Source organism: Falco biarmicus, chromosome 3, assembly GCF_023638135.1.
Source record: "Falco biarmicus isolate bFalBia1 chromosome 3, bFalBia1.pri, whole genome shotgun sequence".
NCBI classification, from domain to species: domain Eukaryota; kingdom Metazoa; phylum Chordata; class Aves; order Falconiformes; family Falconidae; genus Falco; species Falco biarmicus.
The window spans coordinates 100,704,592-100,724,939 of NC_079290.1; the positions used below are offsets into that span (position 1 = coordinate 100,704,592).

The 20,348-nt window shown below is 42.6% G+C and overlaps 1 long non-coding RNA gene across 3 annotated transcripts in view; it reads left to right on the forward strand.

The window, feature by feature from the left end:
- LOC130146659 (uncharacterized) overlaps positions 1-16,136 on the forward strand; it is a 268,364-nt gene extending 252,228 nt beyond the window's left edge. For all 3 annotated transcript variants that reach the window (XR_008820973.1, XR_008820974.1, XR_008820972.1), the window contains one exon: positions 11,613-16,136. This is a non-coding gene — a long non-coding RNA (uncharacterized LOC130146659). The remainder of the gene's footprint in view (positions 1-11,612) is intronic.
- Positions 16,137-20,348: the final 4,212 nt, after the last annotated feature.

Genomic DNA, 20,348 nt, shown 5'->3' on the forward strand with positions numbered 1-20,348 from the left:
AAATGATTTATAAAAATGCATTAGATTATTTCTTGCTTTACCTTTTTTTCAAAGAGATGTTGAGATGCTTTATTTTCCTATTTTAGATGTCTTTTTTATAAAAGAGATTTTTTCTTAGCATTTGGCACTTTGTTCCTATTTAAACACATACTGGAAGTGTTTCAGTGGGAATTTTAGAGTCTTCTACAGGGTGGGAAATGAAAGCCTCTAACTTCCACCTCTGGTATTTCTTCACCAGGCTGTCCATCTTAAAAGAGTAGTGTCTAATTAACTCTTTGCTGAAATATTCAGTAAGTGGGCCAATAGGAAATGTGTTCAGCTATCTGTGTTTATCCGAGTCACAGTACAGAGCCTCTGTTATCTACATTTTTCTTATTATCTGGGCTGTGCTGACCAGCCCCACTGACCCTGAGGTAAGGTATTGCTAGACTGCATTTTAGTGAGGGTAATGAAGCTGGCACTCTTCTCTTCTGGGGCTGGTTTTCCTTTCAATGTGCATGTATAATCCAGAGGAATAAAAATTGCTATTCAATCAGGAATCCTGTTAGGCTTGAAGGACTACTGCATGAAAAAACTGGTTGCCATGTTTTTGCAGTTAATTTGATTATTGGCTTGTGTCAGGGTTTAACCCCAGCCGCCAACTAAGCCCCAGGCAGCCACTCACTCACACCCCCTGCAGTGGGGGGGGGAGAGGATCAGAAGGGTTAAAAGTGAGAAAACTGGTGGGTTGAGATGAAGACAGTTTGATCAGTAAAGCAAAAGCTGTGCACACAAGCAAAGCAGCAGGAGGCACCCATTCCCCACTCCCCAGGGGCGGGCAGGAGGGGCTCAGCCATCCCAGGACAGCTGGGCTCCATCATGCCTGATGGGGGCTTGGGGAAGCAAACACCATCACTCCGTATGTCCCCCCTTCCTTCTTCCCCTTTCCCCCCCAGCTTTATATGCCGAGCATGATGCCATATGGTATGGAATATCCCTTCGGTCAGCTGGGACCCACATCTGTCCCAGCTGTGCCCCCTCCCAGCGCCTGGTGCCCCCCAGCTGCTCGCGGTGGGGGAGGTGAGGAGCAGAGGAGCCCTTGGCACTGTGTAAGTGCTGCTCACCCATAACAGAACCACCCCTGTGTTACCAACACTGTCTCCAGCACAAATCCACACCGTAGCCCCACACCAGCCACTATAAAGGAAATCATCCCAGCCAAAACCAGCACAGCATGTGATATTAAGAGAGCAACAGTGAGTGTTTCTGTGCATGCAGGCCACTCTTTCTGTTGGCTGAAGAAGCTCCAGCTTGTGCTGGAGAACGAGGTATATGGTGTTGCTACTTGTTTTACAAGGACAACCTTTGCTATCAATTTGCTAGCACGGAAAGCTGGGGCAGGAAGATAGACAGAGTTCTCTGGGACTGCAAAGGTGCCTCTGGTCAACCAAAGGACACTGAAATGCTATAGGTAAACATCTGTGTTGCCTGCATGCATATGCATATATGTATATATTTGACAGTTAGTGGTTGCAACTTATGCCCAGATCCTCTGTAACTGAAGTGCTGGCTTTAAATTGGTTATCCTAACAAAAGAAATTGGCATTAGGATGCTGTGGTCCAGCTGAGAGCTGATCTATAGGTTGGCCTGCTGCAGGCACAGCAAATGTGTGTCTCTCATTCTCTCCATTTGTATTAAAAAAATGTGAGATTTTTTATTTTGGGGTGTGTTTGTGTGTGGTGGGTTGTTTTTTGTTTGGTTTTCTTTGTTTTGTCATTGTTTGTTTGGGTTTTTTTGTAAAAGTGCTTAAAAATAATTCTTGAAAAGAGAAGAATGTATCTCATCAAATTGTTACTCATTTTGAGATGAGTCTGTCTCCTGTCAGACTGGTATCTCTGACAAGAGTTTCATGTTTGGAAATTATTTTCATATTGCAGGTAAACACCCCTTCATTTCCCAAAAGCTGGGAAAGAGGGTGATATTTTTCTCTTGAAAGAAATCAAGTCTAGACACAGTGCAACAGCAGCTGGGCGGTTGCTTTCAGTAAAAGCAAAAAGGCTCTTGCATTACACGTATCCAGATGTTTTGACACCATACGTGAAATTCAAATCCTTTAAGTCTGAAGAAGTTTTTTGTTGGTTTAAGGAGAGCAAAAGCAGTAAGGAACTTGAGTGTGCTTTGCTGGAAAAATACATCCATAAATAAGGTGTGCTTTTTATTTAGGTAATGGGATGGAGACAGTTGGATTAGGAAGACACAGCTTATAGAAAAAAAACAACAACCCTGCTTTCATGGAGATCATCCTTTATAGTTTGGGGGTAGAAAGATGTAATTTAGGACTTGTGCCAATTAGATAATTATTCCTACTACAATGTATAAAACAAAAGGCATGCTACAGGCACTTTGTATTGTTCTCATTTCATTCTTACAGGAATTTACTTTTTATGTTTGTTTTCAATCCTAGTTATAAACAGGTTTAGGTTGCAGGACGTGTGTTGTTGGGGGTGACCGATGTGTAGCAGAAGCCCCCGCTGCTCAGTGTGGCCAGGCACAAAGGGGCTGCTGAAAGCGTTCTGACCTGCACTGTTGTTTATATAGCGTATTTGCAAGGCTTGTTCAGGCTTATCAATAGAAGGTTCATTAGCAGTGGTCACAGGCTTCATTATTGCGACTGGAAGCTTACAGGTGAAGGTTATTTTGTTGTACGCAGAGGTGAAGAGAGTTTGTGTTTACGGTAGGAACTCCTCTGCCCTGAATCTGGATGGTTGGCCTTCATTAGCAATAAAAAAGGTATGTGGGCTGATAGCACAGCTGGGTACCAGCTTCATTTATTGTTAAACCTACAGTAAAGGTTGGCTTGGTCAAAATGCCTTTTAATAATGTCTTGTAATATTTAACATTGTAAGTAACTAACAGTATCAGTGGAGCACAGACTGTTTGTTGGGTCCAAATACGACGAACAGCACATTTTTCTAGTCTGGTTTACAGAATGGAGGGTTATGTTTTCATTTATCATATTTCACTGTCATAATTTGGAAGGTTTTGTTTTGAGATATTTTGAAATGCTTAAAAACACAGGACGAGATGCTAATGATGAGCAAAACCAAATATTCCAAATCTGAATCTAGTTACACATGCCAGAGTCAGAGGAACTGAATCAACTTTTAAATGGCAACCGAGTGCAGAAGACATTTTCAAATGACTTCTTGATGTTGGATGTAAGACCAGGAAGCATTCATCCTGTTGGCCAAAATTATTTTTAGAGCTCCCGAAAGTTTTTCACAATTTGTTTACAATTCAACATATCTGCAGTTCACAAATTAATAACATGTGCCTGAAGCTTTTATGTCGCTCAGCCAGTATAACATCTGCACTGTGGGTGATGTAGTTCTGGTTCAGAAAATGGCCTTTACCAGAGAAAACCAGTTAAGTATGTGTTTCGATGTCATATTGAAGGTGGGAGAATGTTAAGTGCGTGCTTAGTACATAAGCCTAAACTGATAGGATTTCATGGCTTTTGAATAAATTTGAGATGTTGCTTTTCATTTTTGGTTTGTTCTTCTGACTTCATTTTCATTCCTGATAATACTCAGTCATCTAACCATCCTTCCTAAGCTCTGCTGTTACTTTGCTTTTAATCTTTCCACCACCACCCCCTTTTTTTTTTTTTTTTTCCCCGAGAGGCTGTAGTGTTGTGATGGATACTGCTTGGTTAGTACAGTAGCAGGTGAGGTGGACTGCCATTAGGAAGTGTTTGTTAAAGTAATGGAAAGATTAAGGTTCATAGTTCAACAGAAATATGCAGCCTGTTACTTCCCGTGGCATGAATAATGATCCCAAGTACACCGTTCATAATATTGCACACACAGGTGAGTTAGAAGAACGTTATAAGGTTTCAGGCACTAATACTTAGACCTGAGGAAGCACCAGCAGTAAAATTGTCCCTCGGTAATGTGTAGGCTTGTACATGACCATTTGCTCTCTGTGCGCCTGATCATATATGCTTTCTTTTCCTAGAAGTTCCCATTTTTTCCTTGGAGCAGGATGGATATAGTGAGTTGATGTACATGTGCCCCTTTGTTTTTAGTCTTTCTGTTTACTGTGCTCTGAGATCTCTGCTCCAGAGAGATGTGTTTTGTCATCAGCTAATGTGTGCATTTTCTTACTGATCCACAATCCGATTAATCTTTGTCACACAAGAGATGATGGGCTGATATTATCCCTGTTTTACAGACATAAAGCTGAAGGATAGATGCAGTAGTGTGGAGTCCCCGCCAGTTTAGGGTATTCGGCTGGGGATGCGCTGTGCCATACTACTGTGACACAACTACTGGCTTCAGTTGTGGTTGTAAATACTCACTGCAGAACCTCAGCTTGGGGGCCTGGGGAGGAAAATGCACATATAGAACTCGTGTATAGTTAGGTAATGTTACAAGCCTCACACGAGGGCAGAAGGGAGTGAATTCCGTTCACGAAGAAATTTGCGTTCATATCTGAGGAGCAGCAAAAAGTAACGCCATGATGAACAAGATACATGCTTAGAAAATCAGAAATTCTGGCTATAGCTTTTTTAAGTGTTAATGCTTTACAAAGAAGATATCAATAGAAATGTTATTGTTTGGGGAGAAGGACTCTTCTTGGAAACGTCTAATGTTGTTTTAACTGTAAGTTTACAGAGTGAGATAAAATAAAACTAAGTAGAGGTAGGATTGAGGTTTGATAGAGATAAAAGCATCTGTTATGAAGTGAGTGGGAAGCAATGTTAATAATAAGTGATGCTACTGGCTCCTCTCCCTACCTGTTCACTCACCATTTCAGCTAGACATGTACACTTTATAGATATATATACACATACATATATAAAGTATGTGTAAGTATATATAAGTATGCATACATATACAAGTATATATATTTCTGTAGACGTGTATGTATAAAAAAAAGTATGTGAGGTTGTATTTGCATGTGTTCATTTGCTGCCCAAAGAACTGGGTGATGAGAACATCAAACAGGGTTTAAACGTGTGGTTATTCTCACTTCAGTGTTGTGCCTTTGGTTTCTGGAAGCAGTCTGTTGCTCTGGCAGTTTGGTCCTTGACCTTCTATCACTTTTGGAGATGTGCCATACAATCTTTGTTTACAGTAACAAGCATGGAAAAACTGACTTCCTGACAGTAATGCTGAAGTCTAAGCTGAAACCACTCACAGGTGAAAAAACATAGTTCTTCCACTTTGAACTTGTAATGTGTTTCATGTAAAATACCCGCCTGAAACCGGGCAGCCAACAAAAGGAAACCAGCCCTTTGCCCAAGACCAAATATTAACTGCTCTGTCAGCGGTTTCACTAAGGAGTTGGTTGTAATGTCTTTCTGTATATTTTTCCTTGTGTAACATAATTTATAATCTAAAAAAAGAAACACCCCAACACCCCACCTCCAAAACCCCTCAACCTTAAACCACTGGTTGTTTAATTTTTTATATAGGTAGGCTGCTAATTGACAGAGCAGTTCAGAACCCTTCCTTGACTTCTAGCTATTGCATGTGCAGCTCTGATCTCCACGTAACCTCTGTATCACAAAGCTTTCTCACAGGCTGGTAAAATGTGTTAGGATTTGTCGATTCGTTTGTATGAAGAACTGATAGCTCACACAACTTCCTTGTTTTCTGGCATTTGCATCACTTTTCCTAGTGTTGTGTGCTCATCAACCCAACAGTAACGGCTGTCAGACCTTTTAAGGACATCGGGGTATTTAAATGAGGAATCTGTGTGTTCAGAGTAGATGCTTTTCTTGAAGTGCAGGTTTACTAAGCAAAGCAACATTTGAGTTTTGGAGTCATAAGGTCATGAGGCAAAATGAATGCAAATCTACTGGAAGATTTGTGGCCCAGTTCAGTGGTTATGCTTTTGGTGATGTGTTTCGCAGCAATTAAATGTCCCCCTGTTGTGTCCAAAAAAAGTGTTTTTCTACACTTTCAGGAAATTAGAAGGCAATGATAAGAAGAGTGGAAGTTAAATAAAGAGTGGGTTAATGAAGCATTCCTATTTTCCTGCAAATTGTGTGTTCAAGTGATGTGTGCTTTAATGCACACTTCCAAATCTTCTGTATAAATTTTATTTTCTTTTTACATCATTACAATAATTACAGTACTCTACATTAACTTATGGCCTGACCCCTTTTGCACTGGCATATACATCATGTCAGTTGCTTGTGAACCGTGAGAAGAGTTTGGCCCCAGGGCTAACTTAACTGGAGGAAACAATTTTTAGTAAGTCAGCATAATAATGGGAATATTAACCTTAGGATGCGTCCACAAATGCAAAGAAAATTATATATTTTTTTCAGTGTTGATTATCATTTGGTTGCATTTACATCAATGTATCATGTTCTGCTCTGTTGAATTCCTGTATTTCTGCTCCCCTTCTGCTGAAGTCTTCTTTCTCACACAGTTTGCAGGGATCCAACAACACAGGGCTTAATTTATGTAGACTTAGTCCTTTTAAGTGCATACTATGATCAAACATGGCTGAATATGGAGAAAACATCACTCAGATTTTAAACATAGCACTGGTACTCACACTGGAAACAGAATCTCAAATACTAAAGACCTGGCATATACAAATGCATGTAGCCAGTGCTATTATTTGGGATACCCAGAACTTTGGGAGGCTAATTGCAATAAACCGCTCATCACATATCCATATAACCTAGAATTAATGTGGGAAATTTTTCATAGAGTCCTATTGAATAATCAGTTAATTCAAATAAATTGATCTGGTTCCAGATGAATGCAAGAGAAAAGTACAGATCCGTGCTTCACCAGTTTCTTGTGATGAAGGTCTCTGTTCTGAACATGCAGAAGCAGAATTTCCCTATTTTTTTACTTTTACATGCACTTACTAAGGTGGTCTAGGCAGATTCTGGGCTATTCTATTGAAAATTACCAAAAGGTGGAATCATGGCTCTTTCTTTAAGCTGATGGACAACCAAAGCATACCTTTTGTATGAGACAGTAGTTAGATCTTCATTCCAGGTGCCACACAGCTCAGCAGTATCAGGAGATGGCTATGAGAAAGCCCATCAAGCACCAAAGGAGTTTAGCTGTGGTCACACAAAACTCCTTGCAGGATAATTTACCCTGCTGAAGAGCTCTGTACACTGTAGAGAAACTGCTTCTGGGACCTGGAGTCTCAGATAAAGTTGACCCGCATGTCTCTAAGCTATGGCAATGTGTGTCTAGACATACCCTGTGGTCACTAAAGGCCTACTGGTATTTTGTGTGAAGCACAGGGCACTTCATGCCTTGGCCAGTAGCCAGCATGGCTCAGTATTTAGACCCGTGTGCAGCTCTGCGGTTTTTGTTCACTGACATATGTTTGTTCTGGTTTGAGTCCATAAGACTTGCACGCTTGAGGTTCGCTTTGAGGTTTCAAGTTCAGTGAAACATCGAGTTTTGACTGGCTTTTGGGTTGAAACCTCAAGCCTAATGATAATGCTTTCTTGATCTGCAGATTATGGAGGGAAAGGTCACTGAAAAACAAACCGCAAGCCTGATACTTGCTGAGAATTATCAAGCATTCAAATGGACCATTCCTTGCAGAATTTAGCAATTGTATGTTTCTATCAGAATTAGCAACTCTGCTTTTTACTGATATGCACAAGCGTATTAGTGGCATTCTCCTTCGACTGAAACTATAGCATTTTTCCAAGCTTCTGCTATTTTCCAGTCCCTACTGCTTGGGGGAAGCAATGTTTAGCATGACACTGGGGTGACAGGTTTTGGCTGTAGTAAGCAAAAAGTTAAATGGATGTTAAACTATTTGCCAGATACTTGTTTGGTTTAAATTCTCTTCCTTCTGTCTGGTCTCTGCGGTGCCTGCTATGCTTAACCAGTGTGAAGTTCTGCTTCCTTTGACTTCAGGGAGTAAGACCCAAAAGGGACTTTCCCCAAACAGAAAAGCTGGTGCCCTGAAGGCGGCTGTGTAGCTTTCCTCTTTCAAGCCCCAACACTCGTCTGGTGTTGAAAGGAATTTAGGTCTTGCTCTCTCAGTGCAACTGTCTTGGAGCTGGGATCCAAAGTTTCATTTTCAGCGACCTTCAGTGAATCTTACACTTGCAGGGATGCATGTTGTAGTGAAGGTCTGTACCAAACAGCTAATTAGCCATATGAAGAAGTATAGCTGAAAACCCCTCCACAAAATTCAGTAGCCTTTAAGCAGTCACGAGTTATGCTTGTTTTGGCCTCTCTGTATATTGCTGTCATTCTTTACGTTGATTTAGAGCCTGCTGCTGAATCTTTAGCTCCAAAGCCTGTCCCCTGTGGGCAGTTACATCAAATCCAGCACAGCTCACGTATCCCTGAGGTAGACAAAGCTGCACTAATACAGAGCAGGGTTTATGATCAAATGTTTGAGAACAGATCTTCAAATGCTGGCACCAAGTTGATGTTGGGAAGACTTCTATTGATGGCCTGTTAAGGCAGCATCCAAAAAAAGCCCAGTTCTTTCTGTGTCTTCCAGTCTAAAAGCTTTCATGTGAAGTCAGGCAGCAGTGATGTCAACCAGAAATCCCTACCTGTGCCCTCAGCCCTTCTGTCTGTACAGCTTCCTATTTCTCTGTTCACTGTATGGAGGAGGAGAAAATGTCCTGTGGAGTTCGACCGAGAAAGTCATTTTAGACAGGCAATTTCAGTCTGCCAACAAATTACTTTGAGAGTTAACAGTATCTAACAGAGCAAAGTACCGATGGTAGAGATTTGGAGAGAGAAGAAAGAGTTAGTTACCCATGCTGTTATCAAAGAGTTTAGTGGGGAGGTTATCTGAAGGGATCTGAGTGTAAGAATTAGATTTTTAAGCCCTATGTGCATAGAGTGGTCTCTCATAAGGAGCTGGTTCAGCCCTAATTCTGACGTCTGACAGTACTTCAGGTTTCGCATGTATCTGGTCTTGGGGTTTTCCCCTTTCTCAGGGGTAATGCATGGCAGAACACTGGGATTGTTCTCAGGGTGTTCACTGGGGTTTTAGTGGTTTACTTAATAGTTGAACTGGAAACATCTAGATATCCAAATGATCATCAGGTAGTGGCAATTTGGAGGTGTTACTGATTTAAGCTGAACTTGGTTAAATAAGTATGAAAAGGAAAGTCTCTTTGTTCCTTGACTCCTTCACTTCTCTTTGGTTTCGGTGTTAGATTTAGGAAAATGTGTGCAATTCAGTGTTTCCCACTAGCATGCAGTGAAGGCTGTGTATGTAAGAAGTAGAGAAAGAACATTTATTTCTTGCACATTTATTTCCCCAGGGAGGGAGGCACAGCACTAGAAAAGGTTACCCAGAGAAGTTCTAGAACCTCCATCTCTGAGGGTTTTCAGGACCTTTCAGGAAGTTGCAGCTGGCCTCATGTAATGCTGATGACAGCCAGGGGGTTCACTAAGTGACCTCCAGAGGACTCTTCCAACCAACATATCTGTCATTCTAAGTCAGAACAGATAAAGGAGCTACTGGTATCAAGTGGGAAAGATCATCAGCTCACAGTCAGTAACTCCTGCAGCTTTGTCTTAGAAACTAGTGAGGACAGATCAGAAGCTGTTCTAAGCAGTGGTATTATAACTGCTATATGCTAAGAACAAAGAGACTGGTCACCAGGACAGCTCCTCTTGTAATCCAAAGCCCTGAAGATATTTATTTTGCTGCCCTGAGTCCCTACCTCAGGAACATTTACCTTTTAGACTGAGAAAAAGTCATCCGTGGCCTTTATTCTCTATACGAGCTGACACCGCACCTGAAAATAGTATTATATCCATTAGCTACAGGCTGAATTTGGGTGTACCAATATCATTTTCCAGCAAAGACTTGCCGATGCTGAAATTATTAACCCCGCAGGTGAAAATGCCCTCAGATGACTGTGGTAAACTTGCGATTTCTGTACGTGCAGTCCTGCGGCTCTCCCGAACTGTAATTGCAGGCTGAGGGTAAATGCTACAACTGGATTTTACATGGAATTTAGGCAACTCCTAGGTGCAGCCCATTGCAAACCCCCTTTCTGATAGGAGCCAATGAGAACAAGCTACAACTGCCTTGTGCAAATTTTTGCAATCTGCTATTGCGTGAACAGTTGGGAAGGTTGAAATTGGCACGAAGGAGCACTCGGGTTTTGCTCCGATTGCACTTCCCCGTGTGAGTGCTAGGCATCTCTCTCTCTTCTGGGGAATTCTGTGCTTGATCTCCATCATATAACTTCAGAGCTTGCAATGGGATCCTGCGCAAAACAGCTGTGCGGATTGACAGCAGCTATCTTCTTACATTTCCCCGACACCGCGTACGGTTCCAGTGTAAAGAGCCAGGGAGCGCAGCATTGCGAGGTGGTGCCCGGCTTTTGCAAACAAAGGGGATGGAGGACTCTGTGCCACCTGCTCTGTCACTTCAACAAATGTTAGGAGTAAAACAAGCTACAAACTGCTAACTGTTGGATGATAACTTTATGCAGCAGCAATTCCATCGATCATCAAGGTCAGCTTTTTTGCTTTTGTTTCTCAAGCGAACCAGTCCCTCGGTTCCAAGCTCCTATAGGCAAGATGGTAAAACAGCCAAGGATGTTAACTGCTTGGTGCCCTGACAGCGAACAGCGTTGCGAAGCTGCGTGCTCTGGTTCGGGGACTGCCAGGGGTGTCCAGATGTTTCTGCGTTAAACAGCGTGGCACAACACCTCTGCAGGAATTGGCAGACAAGAGTGTTTGCTTCTTGACTTGGACTGAAAGCTTTTGAGTTGGCAATATCAGGAAAACGTTACCACCGTCTGCAAACCAGAGAGAGCCCTGTCATGTCCATATGTGAGGAAAAACCCCTTCTGCTCATTTATTCCTGATTATTTTGTGGGACAGTGCATTTATTAAAATTACCAGTTATGAAAACAGTGAATGCCCCTCTGTTCCTTGCTGTAGTTGCTCACGAGAGTGGGGCTGAGTGGGAAAAGGAGTGGTCTTGGCAAACAGCTTATTAGTCTCAAATAAATTATTCAGAACACAGGTTTGGATACAGATTGCAGGGAACGATAATGGAGTTGGTTTTCTGAGCCTGTTCATGTTATGAAGACATGGAGTATGCTTTTCAGGAATTCACTTAAGTGGAATCAGCTTTGAATAACGTAGCCTGGAAGTAATATTGCTGCCATCCAGCTAGTATCTGTGGAACAGCATTCTCCTGCCTCCTGGAGCGCTGGTGTTGAAGATGGATAGATAGGGAGAATTTTATGGTTTGGCTTTTTTTTTTTTTTTTTTTTTTAATGTTTTAAAAAGGAAATTCTTTCTAAGCACTAGAGAGGGGCATGTTTCGGTCGAGATTCCCCCCCCGCCCCTCCCGATAGTGGACCACATCAGCATCCGATTTGGGTGCGTCATGTGGTTTCTCATGTGATGCTGGTCTCACTGCGCTTTGGAGAGTGAGCCTTTGTGACTCCGCACTCTTGGACAGTAGCATCCAGCAACACAGGAGACTTTGCAGGGGGAGAGGAAAAGAGACACAAACACACCCCCAGAAAACCCTCAAAGCCCAGAAAAATAAAGTTACAGTAATTTATTACAGTTATTGTTTCTTCTCAACTGTATTTTTAATTCTGGGTCTTCCCTTTTCTCTGTTCCTGCAGGCATAAAGCTGCAACGTTCGGAAGAAGCGAGATTGTCTTTACTTACAGCTCCGATGCTGCACCGCTCTCGACACAGCCTGGTTTTCCCCCCATTTACCTGGGCGGCTGCTGCTGTTTCTGCTGCTGGGGCTGCTGCAGTCTCGCTGCCTGTGCTTCACCCCGGCTTGGCTGACTTGAAACTCACTCGTCTGCACATTGCTAAGAAAGAAGAGCGATGGAGCCCTGTTTTTTCTGTTGGTTCTGGAAGCAAAGGGTTGCGATATGTGATGATTTTGGGGTTTTCTTTGGGGGGAGGAGGGGAGGAGAAAGGAGGGGTGTTAATCTAGGATGGGGTGGGTGAAAGCTTAAAGAAATATTATGTAAAGTAATCCAGTGCTCGATAAGGGCATCAGCAGCAAGAATCCAGCCTCTGCTGCTCCAGAGGATTAACATGGGGAAGCCACAGTGCTGCAGTCGGGTTTCACCTCAGCGTTGTGCTGGAGATGGAGCAATAAGGTATCGGTTGTGCCTGCCTCTTCAGGCAAAGCCATGGGAGCAGGAGAGAGCGAGCGAATGCAAATGCAAAGGAAGAAGAAATGCTACGTGCCGTTTGTCTGATTCTGTGCATTCTCACTGCAGAGAGGATGGCTTGATTAACAAAGCAACGTATGGACAGAGGGACTGTAAATTCTAGCTCGAACACTCCTGATGCTGTCAGGGAGGGAACTGATGAGCTAGGTGGCTGCCGCGATATCCTCAGGGAAAACAGCAGCCATGCACTCTGTGTATATATATTTGTATGTATGTGCTTTTGTGTGTGTGTGAGCATGCATAGACATGAAAGAAAGACATTTCTGACCAATTTACAGAGGAAGTTTGTTACTTTGCTGGGTCAGACTTGATTGCAGCTTGTATTTTCAGCTATAGCCCTACACCCATTTCCTGACTGAGGCAGCACTTTGCAAAAACAGATGGTAGGCAGAATTCTTTTAAGAAATGTGAAAGCAGATCCTTTCCGCTTAACACCTTGAAGCACTGAATCTTCTGCACTGTGCTGCAAGAAACTATGGGGTTTTGTTTTCTCCATTTTAAAATCTTTATAAACACAGCTGTATTCAGTATGGTGAAAAATTCTATACTGTAAATAGAAATGTGATCAATCTAATCAAAATAAATGCATCCCAGATGACTTCTAGACCAGCTGGCTACCACAGTCATCAGATGGCTAAATGCTCAACTGAGCATTTATATTCAGCATTATATTTACTTTTTTTTTAAAAAAAACTATTCAGCATCAAACTCTCATTAGAAGGTATTCTTCATCTATGGAGAAAAGGCAATGCTCGCATTTGGCAAAAGATTTATCTGAAATGTACCTGAGCGTACTTTTTATTGTTGAACGTGCATGGAGGAGACCGTGTTTTTAGAGCAGGTAGACTCGTCAGCGTGAGCATATTTATATTTAGTTTGGTAGGCAGCTCGGCTCGGCCACGTTGGAACAATGCAGAAACAGGGGAAACAAGTGCTGCACTGAGCTGCAGAGCTTGGCAGAGCTTCTAGCAGCTGCCTACCGAGAAAGAGGTTGGAGGTTTTTTTCCTCCCCCCCTTTTTTTTTCTACCCTTTTATACAAATCCATAGACCATAATGTCATCCTAAAATGTTCACGAGGGGATTTCCCAATAGTCATGGTGAGCTGCCCTGCAAGACGCCTGTCTGGTCCTTCCACTATTTGTTACCCAGCCTACAAAGGCAGCCCTGTGTGTTGGATTATATTTAGCCAGCTGTTGGATAACATTCTTGTGCTGGGGGCAAAGGAGTCTTATTACTCCCAAACTGTAGTTTTCTGTTTGCTTAAAGAAAAATAACCTTGGCATTACAGAAGGCTTTGCGAAGGGGTTTATGCCACTCCTATGCCTTTCTGAAACTGTCGTGTGCTTCTAACTCAAGGCATTTTAAAGCAAGCGCGGAGGAGGAAGAGAGACTTAACTCACAGCTTCAAAGCTGCAGAGACAAGCAAGATGTCAGCATCTTGTAATTAGGAGTCCATGGTTACGTCAGTGACTGTATCTCTCCAAGAATAGCTATGTGATGGGTGCCACGGAGCAAAGGAAGACAGTCATAACCTGGTTATCGAGCCTGGTTCAAGCAAGAAGGAGCAAAATGGATTAATGAATCTGCTGTGTTCCTAAACCAGCTGCGGATGGATTACATGTACAAGGCTTGCTGAATTCTGCGGCGGTGAAGACTGAATTATCAGTTTGCCAGAGGGCACGCGCTCACAAGTGGAAGTGTAAAACCTGCAGCAAAAAAAATGCAGATGAACCATCTATCCCAGCAAATGCCCTTCCTGGCTCCCCTGCACAGGCAGCTGCGTGACACGAGGCATGCTCCAAAGGGAGAGGCGGGCGAGCCGCAAGGAGGTGTTTAGAAGGAAGGGTGTAATTAAACACAAAGCAGGCATGCCGAAATTCTGTTCCGGCATTACAGATTCGATATGAGATACCACCCCAGAGAAGAGTGGCTGGGCTCTGGTGTGGTTTATATTAAGGCTTCTCTGGTTGGGGGAGCGTGGGGGAGGAGGGAAAGGGCTTGGTGCAGCATCTTGCAGCCACACAGAAGTCCCCAGGGCGGCTAGGGGACGCGGGATGGGCACGGCGATCTGCTCTTAAAGCCACATGCCCAGAGCCCGCCAGCAGCTTTCTGACCTCTGCAATTATTTTTAGGTCTGTGCAGGCAACTCGGCAGCGTTTAAGCCGTGGGATTGCAGGGAGGTGCTCAATCTGCTCGGCCTGGCTTTTCCTCGGCGGTAGGGCTGGGAGATGCGTGCAGGGCTTTGGTCAGCACCCCGCCGCGATGTTCCCTGTGCCTGCCTCTCAGGGTGCACGCTGCCCCGTTGCTGGAAGCCTGGTGTGGTTCCCTGCTCCCAGCAGAAGTCGGATGCAGTTCAGCTCTGTTTATGCCACTCTTTAATTTAGCAGGATAGGTAGATTGCATTATGCAAATGGGGGTGGATGGTTGGTTGGGTTTTTATTTTTGGTTTGGGTTTTTGGTTTTGTTTTTTTTTTTGACTGTGAACACAAATTTGTAGGAGGAGATGACTCTGTATATTAAACCATTAGCTCTTTGAATGGTGTGTAGTATAATTTAAATATACTTACTTTAATTAATAGAAGGTTACAAAAGCTGGTGTTTTCTGGGGCTGTTTAATTTACATCTTAGGTTTAGTCAATGAGCATAACCTGCCTGATTAGAATAGTGTATTCTGTACAGCCAGCAGGGTGGAAGACATTATTTTGTTTGTGTTAGTTCAAACAGCTGGTCATTAATGCAGGCCCCATCTCCAGAGTGAAGTGCTAGTGGACATGAATGGCTGCCTGATTAATGCTGCCCCTCGACGGGTCCTTCATCCAGCAGCGATGCTCGCAGCAGAATAATGCAGCGTGATTTGATTGCGCCCGAACAGGGTAGTATGTCATTGTGTCACCGAGCAATCGAGGTTATTATGGGGCAGGGCAGACAGACGGGACAGTGGGGTTACTAGACCGTGGCATTTTTAGAAATGCAGGCCTGACCTACTTAGAGTTATTCTTGCTGGCTGGCAGCTGCCTGTGCCGCGCTCCCCCGATAGGCTGCGGCTGTTGCTAGGGGGAATTAGCATGAATTTTTCCACATACAGACTCGGTGATTGAATGATAAAAGCTGACTGGAATTAAAGAGATTCGGTTCAGTATTATGCAGATTTATCTCCCTCTTCCCCACACCCACCCACCCACCCCCCAAATGCATGAAAAGGAGCAGAAGCCAGTTTGTTTCCATTTATTTTTGACCTATTTTTTTTTCCAGGGGAGGGCAGAAGTGTTGTGAAATTTTGATCATCATTTACTATTTAAGCTGTTGAAATGATATGACAGTGGGCATGCATCTTTAATGTAGGGGAGATTCAGACGCTGTCTCTTTGGAAGGGAATGAAATGAATATGTTTTGCGTTCTGGTCAGACTGCCGCCTCTTTCTATTTGAAGCTATGTCAGATTCCCTGGTCTGGAAAGGGGAAACATATCCCAGGTTTTATTGCATAACATTACTCTTGGCTACTTTTAGCTATCTGTGCTTCACAAAATTAGTCTGATGTTTATGCTGGTGGATGAAATTAATCCCCGGACTATGTCTCCTATATACAGAGACAGACGCCCAGGCTACGCTGCAGCCTCGTGTGTCGTGTTCATCTGGAAAGGTGCTCACACACTGCAGACCCACCAGGACTGCAAACCTCGCAGAGAACTGCTGCCCAGCCTCTAATCAGAGCAATTAGAAACCTTCTTCGGGATTTGGGAGTATTTTTCAAGCTTCGGTCTGAAGTTGGATTCTCTAGATGGACCTTTTTTATTTATCTACATCTGCCTAAAATAGTGTTATCTTTCAGAGAACTCTGTGCTCCCTCAGGAAGCAAATAAAAACAATACTCAGTGAAGAATCCTTTGATGTAATTATGAATATTTCCTTTGTTATTATCACTAATTATAGAAGATCTTTGTTTAAACCGCAATTCCCCTCTGTGTGATCCTTTACCATGCAAAGAAGTTACAATATAGTGCTTATAATTATAAATTAATTTTTCATGGAAACACATCGTGACATCATGCTTGAAGAATTGGGAATTTTCCAAGTAAGAGGCAGTTGGGGATGGGGGAGAGGGATCCAAATGTCTTTGGAATCACAAAATAAAAAATGTGTCTCGGTGCTAAATAGCAGTGAGCTCACTTGTGTCTGAAAAGGTTTCATTTGAAATACTGGGATGAACGAGATACTTTTTAGAAGTGTGTGAGCAGCCTGGATGTCTGGATGGATGGCCAGCAGCCTCGCTGGATGCAGAGCTCCCCTGCCTTGGTCCCTGGAGTTTCTTGGGAAGGTATGAAGAAGAAGCAACTGGAAAAGGAGACAGGCATTTGAATGTCTTTTTGTGGCCAAGGCAAAGCATTCAGTTCCTACAGATTTGAGTTTCCTATGTCTCTTTCCTGCCCTTGATTCATTACTGAAACTCACACCACTTCCTAGTCTGCTCCTTCCTGACGCTCCAATGGAATGACAGTTTTTTGGAGAAGTGAAAGTGAAGAGAGGCATCATTTGACCCCAGTAATTGTGTTCTCCTTGGTTGTCCCTAGAGGTGACTCCAGAAAGTGAAACAGCAGCTTTGGTCCCCCTTTTCTCAGCAATATTCTCTTGATCAAAGCCTGATCTCTTGATCTGCTCTCCTGCAGGATGCTGTCAGTGGCTGTGGCTTCCCACCTGGGCTGTGGTTTTCACATCGGTCTTCCAAACTTATCCCTGTGTTGTGCTGTCTGCTGAGCTTCTCCCCAGTTGCTTTCCCCGTGATGAATTAGTTCAAGTGATCAGAGAAAAGGGCTGGAGCATGGCCAGGTTTGACCCATCCCTGTGCCTCCTCGGTGGTAGGTACCCAGGTGGGCAACCTCTTTGCTGACAGAAGGGAAGTACTGGCATGGAATTCAGTCCATTCCTCATGCGAGGAAAAGCCAACTTTGCTTTCAGGATGCTAGGTAACAGCCAGCCGCTGTGTGCAACTGTCTGTTAAGTTCTTGCCCTCGTTCGTTGTAGCCAGGTTAGTATCATCCAGTTCACCTGGGATGTTGGCTAACTCATCAAATCAAAATGAGGGTGCAATATTGTATTAATTTCAGCAGAAACTGGTTTTATAAAAAAATTATTTGAGTGTCATGCTATTTTGGTATAATCCCACTAAGAAAGTGAGAGTCCAAAGAAAATCAACAAATGATATAAAGCATATACTCTGTGAAGAGAGTTGTATCCTTGATGTTTGTTTGGGATTTCAATGCAACGAATGTTCATAACAAACATCAAATCGGGCAGTTTAACAAACTATCAAGTGACATATTAAATATAAAAAATGCAGTGCACCAGAAATTGTGTTCAGCATTAGGTTACTTTTCTGAAAGTCTCTTTAATGGGAATTATTCCAAATAAATGAATGTGTGAATAATCTGATCATAATGCTTCGAGTAATTATAAGTAGGAGAAATACGGAGTTAAACAAAACCAAAATCTGAGCTCTGTGTGTGTGTGTATAAAGCATAAGAAACAGGACACCAGAGGAGTTTGAAATACATGTTGGTGTTGAAAATATTGTCAATTGTGCACATTCCTTTGAAAAAAACATGTTAATCATTTTCTGATGATCTCCTCTGAGGTTTCTATCGTTGCAACAACTTACACCTCCTACCTTAAAGTTGCTTACCTGCAAAAGATTCTTATATTGTTCAACATTCTTGTACTATGACCTCTCCTGTGAGCTCTGAAAGATCTGTTATGCTGAGTTTCATGCTCTAGTGTGGCTAAGTGAGTGCTGATTTACTGGTAGCATATGCAGGCAGTAATTTATTTTTTTTTCTTTCCCAGCAAAGGACCCAGAATCCTGCCTCCATTTGCGGCTGTGAGCTGGCTGTGCTGCCTGGTGTATGCATGACCTCAAAGCCTTCTCCAGTCATAGATTTGTTGTGCGTTTTGTGATGTCATGGAGACTTTCTGTTTTTCTGAAAACAATCAGCGGATAGAGGATACAGAGTGACACATCTAGTTTCCCATGAAGGGATTACAGCCGCAAGGAGGGAGTTGACTACCAGCCTTCACCTCCTGCCAGGGCCATAAAGATCAGTTCTTCTGCAGCAAATGTGTTTCAGTTCTGATTTCAAACCAAAAGTACAAGGAATTGTATCATATTTCTTAAAAGACTGGCAGTTGGCACATTCCTTTTATTGCAATACAGTAGGGAATACAAATGTTTTACAAATTAAAATAATCCTTACAAGATTTTTTCTGTGATCCATTAACATGGAAACAAATTCAGTAACATACTCTCACCAGCCAGGAGCAGCATTATTGTGGCTCCAACATTCGTGCTTTTCCTGCATCCATGGATGCGTGTGCCTATACGTTCAGAAATGCTGTATACATGTAGTGTGTGTGAATGTGTATACAAGGTGCAAACATAACTCACACAAATACAACACTGAAGCAGGTAACATGTAATCACGGTTGACTCAGGGCAGTACCAAAACCTGTGCCCCTAGATGTGTGGTGCTGGTTTATGTATGGTGAAAAGTGGCTTGTCGTAAAATTCATGCAGCTCTGGCATGTGGCATAACAATTGTGTTAATGCTGTCATCCCATTCACCACCAGCAACAACAAAAAAAATCATGCTGTGTAATACAAAGATAACAGAAAAGGATATTGTGGTGAAAAGTAGGGTGTACCCAGACAGATGGGTTTTGTAACCACTTGCACCCTTTTTGTAGTCAATAGCAATGTAAAATGAAATGTGTGATGGGCTGTTTAAGAGGGAGAGTTATATTTTATATTAGCATTAATTCTTCCCTCCTGCTCTTTGGCCACACCTACTTCAAAAGTGAATCCAGACTCAGATCTTGACAGAGATCGTGACCCTGTTGAAACCAATGGCTGTTTTATCCAGGAATTCAGTGAGGCTAGGCTTTCATCTCTGGTATTTTCTCCTGAGCATGTCTTTTTTTTTTTTTTTTTTTTTTTTCTTTTTCTTTTTCTGTCCTCTTGCTCCAAAGTGTGGTGTTTCTATTTCTATTTTCTCCCCCCCACCCCCACCCCCTTTGAAAATGCTTTGAAAGCTTACTTTTTTTTTTGCAATATACTATAAATTTGCTCCTGAGTATGACAAAATGTGGGGAAACATCATCACTCCAGTGCTGAGCAGATAAGGTTGAGTTGCGGTTAGTCTCCATAGTTATGTTTTCTAGTATACTTGTGCTTTCATCATAAAATGGCTTTAGTTTGATGAAATGGAATGACCAGTAAAAAAGCAAATACACCAAGGAGAATCTAGTCTCTAACAGGCTGCAGAGGCTCAGGTAATGAGATGGCGTGTGTCTCGACCTACAGAGCTAGGGCTCATAGAAATGTAGAGGGAGGCAGAACACAATAACTTTTTAAAAGAAATACTTGCTGTCTCTTTGGCAACTTATGCTGTTATCATCATTGGATTAATGGCAGATTTCTTTTTCTTAATGCTTTAGTGTTGCACAAATAGTACTCCCACCAATATTCAGTGAAGTCGTTCATTTGAAGGTAGGTATACCACAGCTGTGTCGGGGTTTGTCATATTTTTCTCTGTTATATACATACACAGTAATTAGGCTTTTCTGAGGTCAAAGGCTTTTTTAGTATTTCAAGATTTTTGAAATAATGGCAGTTAGAGGACATGGGTGATGGATTTTGTGCAGTATTTGTATCATTCAGCAAACCTGTAGAATGGAGGAGGTGGCGCATTGTGCTGCGTACTTGGTTTGGTTATGTTTGAAACAAACAGCTGATGAATTTTAGTTTAAATTTCCTGACCATGACCTCTAACCATGGCAATGTGCTGTACACTTCCCCTGCAACTCCTGTGTGTCTGCACAGGCACACGTGCACTATTTTAGGTGAGCTAAAATTGCTAGTGAAGTCATCTCCAGCAGGTCTTCATATTACTCCTTTGAAACTCAAACCTACGGTTGTTTACAAGTTACAGATGAGACCACAGGTTCCATTCTCCATATTCCCTGCTCCCCCAGCAATGGATGGTAAGATTATGTCCCTTCGTGAGTTTATAGATAAATCCTTTTTATAAAGGACCAGAAATTCCAGTGCACTTCAGTGCCCTATTTGCTCTGTCACAGCCAGTTGATCTTGTTTCCATCAAGTGTTTTCTGCTAA